Genomic DNA, 5,981 nt, shown 5'->3' with positions numbered 1-5,981 from the left:
CCAAAAGTGCAAAATAAAACAAAGTGCAAGTGCTAAAAGTGACACAAAATAAAAGATAAATGTCCGAAATTGTCACCCAAAGTAGCAATTCCACCGACGGTGACGACGGTGACCTCCCTACACTTAGGATAAAGCATCGTCCTCGATGCTATGGCTGAGACCGGGAGTAAGGGTCAACGTCCGCATCTGGCTGGGGCTGAGGCTGTGGCTCCACAGCGGTCTGCTGCGCCTCTGTGGGAGCCTGAGTTTGAGTGGGCGCCTCTGGATGCTGAGCCTGCTCCTCATCATGCTCCTCCTCCTGCTCCTCCTCTTCTGCGAAAGAAGGGTCAGAATAAGGGGGCATCTCGGCGCCCAGCGATACTAGCATCCGAGTCACACGATCATAGCGTCGCTTGTGGCGATGCTCGCTGCGCTCCATGAATCTAAAAAGATGCTGTACCAGTAGGTAAGTTGGCTGGGGTGCTGGCGGTGGTGGTGCTGGTTGGGCAGAAGTAGTTAGTGCTGTGGATGGTCTGGCTGCAGCTGATGAAGATGAGGGTAGGCTAGGTGTCATTGCTGTTGAAGCTCTAGCTCTAGATCGACGCCGGGCTGGTGGCTTGTCATTCACCCAAGTCTCCTACGGAATAAATCTCTCCTTTCCGTGGATTGGGGGTGGTGACTCATCATCTGCTCTCCATGGAACACCGGCTCGCTGAGCCATCTCAGTAACCAAAGTAGAGAATGGGAGTGTGCCTCTGACATGGGCTCGCCACATAAACTTCCTGATTAGTCAGGGAAAGTACAACTCCTTCCCCTCCATAATACAACCAATCAAGACAAGCATGTCCACCGGGATATCGGAAAAATGTGTGGTAGGCATAACATAGTGAGCAAGGATCTGCTACCATGTCCTAGCCTCCCTCGTCAGATAGTCAAACATCATCCCCTTGGGCTTCATCTTGTTGGCATCAAACACCCAAGGAGCATTCGACTGGGCAAAAAGACTCCTCAGTGCATCATAGTCATAAGTAAGGCAGTGCATCTCCTCTTCAGCCCTCTAAAACAAGTCTTTCTCACTGACCCTGGGCTGACAATGGAGTGCCTGCTCGATGTCAATCTTAGACATCAGAATCTATCCTCCCCTCAATTGAACCGATTCAAGGGTCGGTCTAAAGAAGTTACAGTAAAATTCCCAAACCCATGACTTCTTCACCCGAGTGAGCTTCCTATCAACAAAAGATAGGCCCACCCCCTCAATCCTAGTCTCAATAGCATGCCTCAGATCGGCAGGAATGGCTAGCTTCTTCTCTATGTTGAGATGCCTCTTCTGAAAATTCAGAAGACGGAGCTCACAGTACAGATTAGGAAATTTCATTCTGTCAGCAGGAGGTAGGAGCTGATCTGCCTTCTCCTTATCGGAAAGAAATATCTTGGCATAACTGGAGATGGCAGAAGAAGTGAAAGACTGGGATTTCTTCCTTTTTCGGGAATTAACCTTTGCTTTCCCTCGGTCAATCATCCTGGAAAAACAGAAATCACAAGATATAAATAATTAAGCCAAGTAGAGGGTTGTAAAGTAAGGAATGAAGCATAGACAGAAAACAGGCAACAAGAAGGTTGAACATATTCATGAAGTGAGTTAAATCAGAAAACCCTTGGAATGAAAGAAAATAGAAATCAAACACCAAATAGGATACAAACCAAGAATCCAAGCAATACTAGCAAGGTGCTTGTTTGTTAAGCCATAACAATTATCATGCCTCAAAAGAATATGTAAGGGTTAAAGTTAAAACTAAAAAAAGTAGAGTTAAAGAGTCAACTAAGTCAGAAGTTAGAGAAACGATTAAAAATTAGTGGCATAACAAGTATGGAGCTTAACCAAAAGAAGTTCACAACACATAGGCAACAAGCATGCTCACGTTCATGAGGATGATGCAAGTCATTGATGATGAAATATAATTTGCATAGAAGCATGGAATAAAAAAGCAAGTCATCATCAATGCTTATGGTCACCGAATTTGTAAAAATTGGTGTTGAAGGAATTAGGAGTAGCACATGGTGAAACCAAAAGACGGTTAAAAGCAATTTTGGTTTAACGGGTTCACACTAGTAGAAGGTACCAATTGTTACAAATGTATGAACCTTAATCAAGAAAAACACAAGTTTAAATCAAATGGTGAGCTCTGGCATTAGCTTCATTGGTCAAGTAAGTTGAAAATTGAACCTTAACCAAGAAGTCATAAAGCATTTGACTCAACATGAAATGAAGAAAACACAATAAGGTTCACATTGATTAGTTAGTCAAGGTGCTATTTGAAACAGAAAACCATCAAATAGTTCCTTGGATTAACCAATTTCAATGCACATAAGCGGGAGTCAAAATAAAGCGGGAATGCCGACCAAAGCAACTAAGGAATTGCACTTGGTAGAAACTGAATGAATTTTCAAACCAAAGAGTGCCAAGTCCAATCCCTAAGTTGCAAGTAACAACAGATTGCTTTCCAAAAATTTTGGCAGCATTCCGGTAATAAATTGGACGTTCTCAGATAACAAACAGCAGCTAAAAAACTTATATGAATTCATATTTCACCAAACATGTAAAACAATTAACCAATTCATATGGTTCAGGCAGCATCAAGCAGAAGACACAATTCAAATCAGCACGGCAGCAATCAAGCAATTCACATGAATCCATATTCAACACAGCAGTAATAAGATATATACAGAGCAACAACATCATCACCAATCAGCAAGCAAGTAACATTTAGCCATATCAGATAACAAGAACGGAGCAGTTATCAGGCCTAAAATCCTCTAACCACATCCTAGCTACCTAACCACATGCAATTCTATCTATCCTAAGTCTGTAGAAATTAAACTATTATTAACAGAACAGAATGCAATAAAAGAAAATTAAAAATAGAGCAAAATGGAACATGGGAGGACATGGGTAACCTGGAAGCAGAAGCAGAATTAGAACTGGGAAGGGAAAGGGAAATGCCACCCAGAGATGGCGGTGGCCTGGTGGCTCGCGGTGGAACAAGGCTGTCATAATGAGACAGGGGCACGCACAGAGCAGAGAGGTACAACTCTTCTTTGGTTGCAGCGGCGAGAAAGGGATGGCTGAGGAAAAAGGAATGGGTTGGTGATGATGGAATGAAACTTGCCGGTGGCAATGGGGCCGCGGCGGTGCTAGTTAGTGGTAGAAGAGGAATTGGACAGAGAAAGGGAAGAGGGAAGGAGAAGGGAGAAAGAAAGGAAAGAGGAAGATAGGGCAGAGGGGTAACAGAGGTGATGTTGGCGGTGGTGCTGCCCACTGGAAGGTGGCCGGTGGTGATCGCAGAACTTGGAAATAGTGGTAATGGTGGTTCTGGAGAATGGAGAAGGGGAAATGGAATGTTGGAGAAGAGAACCTGCGCGAATGGCTAGGGCTTGCACGTCCTTGAAGTGTTAGTGATTTTGAATCCATGCGTACGCGTCCCTGACGCGTGCGCATGGGTGGACAGAAAACCGATAGACGCGTAAGCGTCATGTACGCATAAGCGTGGAAGTGGAGTGCGCGCATTGACACGTACGCATAAAGTACATGTACGCATGGAACGAAACTTGCGCTTTAAGCACAGTTCTCGCGCCAAGTTCACACAACTCTCGGGTATGATGTATGGGATCTGTGTTGACGCATCGATGCATACGCGTGCTGTACGCGTATGCGTGCCTGCCTTTCTCTCTTTTTTTTTTTCAGAGACACCAAAAATAGCTTGAAATCCCCCTAACACTATCTACAACTCAAAACCAACCAAAAATTCAAAATTAACAAAAATCTTTTTGGTTTTTGAAAATTTTCAAAGACAAAACAAACAAACTCAGACTTCAAGCAAAATACAGCAACTATTCTAAAACATGAATTTAACAAACAACCTATCAATAAAAGCAAAGTGTATAAAAGTATGGAAAATAAGAAAAATTACCTACAATGGCAACTCAATTCATTCATTGGTTATATCTACAAGAGAATGGAGAGAGTTTACCATGGTGGGGTGTCTCCCACCTAGCATTTTTATTTTAAGTCCTTAAGTTGGACATTTGGTGGGGTTGTTGCTATGGTGGCTTATGCTTGAATTCATCCTTGAATCCCCACCAATGTTTGCATTTTCAATGACCACCGGGATCCCAATTTAGGCGCATAAAGCCTTCAAGTAAGCTCGAGCAAGTGACAAGACCCCAAGAGTGTTGATTGTTGAAATGAATTCTGGGGTCCCAAACCTTGTTCTTGTACCCATATTCTTGTTGAATACCATAGTTAGATCCGGGTGACAAGGCTTGTGAATTCTTATTTAGGTACCCAAACATCCTCTGAGACCCATACAAATCGGTTCTACACCAACCATTGCTCCTAGACTTCGAGCTTTCAACCATAATGAACCGTGAATTAAGGTGTCTACCACTAACCAATTCTCTCCTACTCTTAACTCCACATAGAGCTCTAAGTTGTCCATCATTTTCAATCAAGCCATATTCAAGTGGGAAATTAAAGCTTAGGGATAAGAATTTTACCCACTTGAATGTTGTGTTAGATGGTGACTTAGGAAGGGGACCTCCCCATACTTAGCCAATGCGAGGTCCATCCCCTTGCACTCTTCTTCAAATTCCTGCACCTCTTGACAACTTTCTTCAAATTCAACCTCTTCCTCTTGGTAGCTTTCTTCCAATCCAGTTTCTTTATCATTGCTTGCCAAGGGTATGGGAAGTGAGGTATCTTCTTCTTTGATCTCCATGTCAAGCCCAATGGGAGAGGATTCAATTGTACATAAGAATTCTTCAATACTTGAATCCATCCTTGGATCAACCTCTTCAAATTTTTCCATCATGATATGCCTTGAAGGTTGTACACCCTCCTTAACATCAGTACCAAGCTTCTTGGAAGAGGGCTCTCTACTTATACATCCCCATGGACTTCCAACATCTCCTAAGTCTTCAACCACTTCTTCTGGCTCAATTTTCTCCACTTCCTCCCCTTGTGACAATTCTTGCTTCAACTCTCCTTCTACACCTTGAAGCTCTAAATTCATTCCCTCACTATGCTCCTTGATTGTATGTCCATATTCAACAGTGGGAGAGCCTTGATTGTATAAGCAAAGGTGGGAGGGGGCCATGTTGCCAACGACTTTCACCATGGTAGCAATCGCGGCTTCTAGCTTCTTAAACTCCTCTTGCATCTCCTCTTCATGCCTTAGGATGCGAGAACTGAGATTTCTGTGTTCTAGCATGAAAGCATGGTGACCTTCATCCATTGGAGGTGGTGTAGGAAGATAGGTTTCTTTATTTGGGGGAAAGGGCTCATAATTAGAAGGTGGTTCAACAACTTCCAAAAAATTATCAACAATGTCACTTGGTGTGGAAGTGTTCTCAAACTTGGAATTCACCTCTTGCTCAAATTTGCCTAGTTCTTCAACCACTTCTTCTTTATTAACAATCTTTCTCTTTCACTTGTTGCATGACACACTCGATGCTCCGCTCTTCGGTTGATTCTCCACATTCACCCGTGGAGATGCTCTGTCTACGGTATGAATCCCATACGTCCACATTGGCCTTAAATTTGGCAAGGTTAGCCTCGATAGCTTATTTCATTCTTTGGGCTTCCTCTTGCTCTCTTTGACGGATGATTGCTTGAAGCCGATCCACTGCTTCCTTGTAGTGATCCATTGGCTCTTGTTCCACTTGACTAGCATAAGTAGGATCATGTTGCTCTTGGACCAATGGATGTGGGTATTTTTCTATGGAGGATTATGGTGAGAAAGGGGGTTCATTTTGTGGTTAAAAGTCATCATACATTGGAGGTGGTTCATCTTGGTAATAGCATGGAAGTAGTGGTTCTTGAGGGTATTGGTGGTTGAGTTGTGGTTCTTCATATGGTTCATATGGTTCACAAGGTGTTTGGTATGGTGAATATGGGTTAGGGTCGTATGGAGGTGTTTGGTGCTATGAGGCTTGTGAATATGGTG

At 43.2% G+C, this 5,981-nt stretch overlaps 1 pseudogene; it reads right to left on the bottom strand.

The window, feature by feature from the left end:
- Nucleotides 1-148: 148 nt before the first annotated feature.
- Nucleotides 149-5,270, bottom strand: LOC148547745 (uncharacterized; annotated as a pseudogene).
- Between the last annotated feature and the right edge of the window lie 711 nt (nt 5,271-5,981).

Source organism: Arachis ipaensis, chromosome B8, assembly GCF_059453495.1.
Source record: "Arachis ipaensis isolate K30076 ecotype BB chromosome B8, ASM5945349v1, whole genome shotgun sequence".
NCBI classification, from domain to species: Eukaryota; Viridiplantae; Streptophyta; class Magnoliopsida; order Fabales; family Fabaceae; genus Arachis; species Arachis ipaensis.
This window is presented reverse-complemented; position numbering and strand designations above follow the sequence as displayed.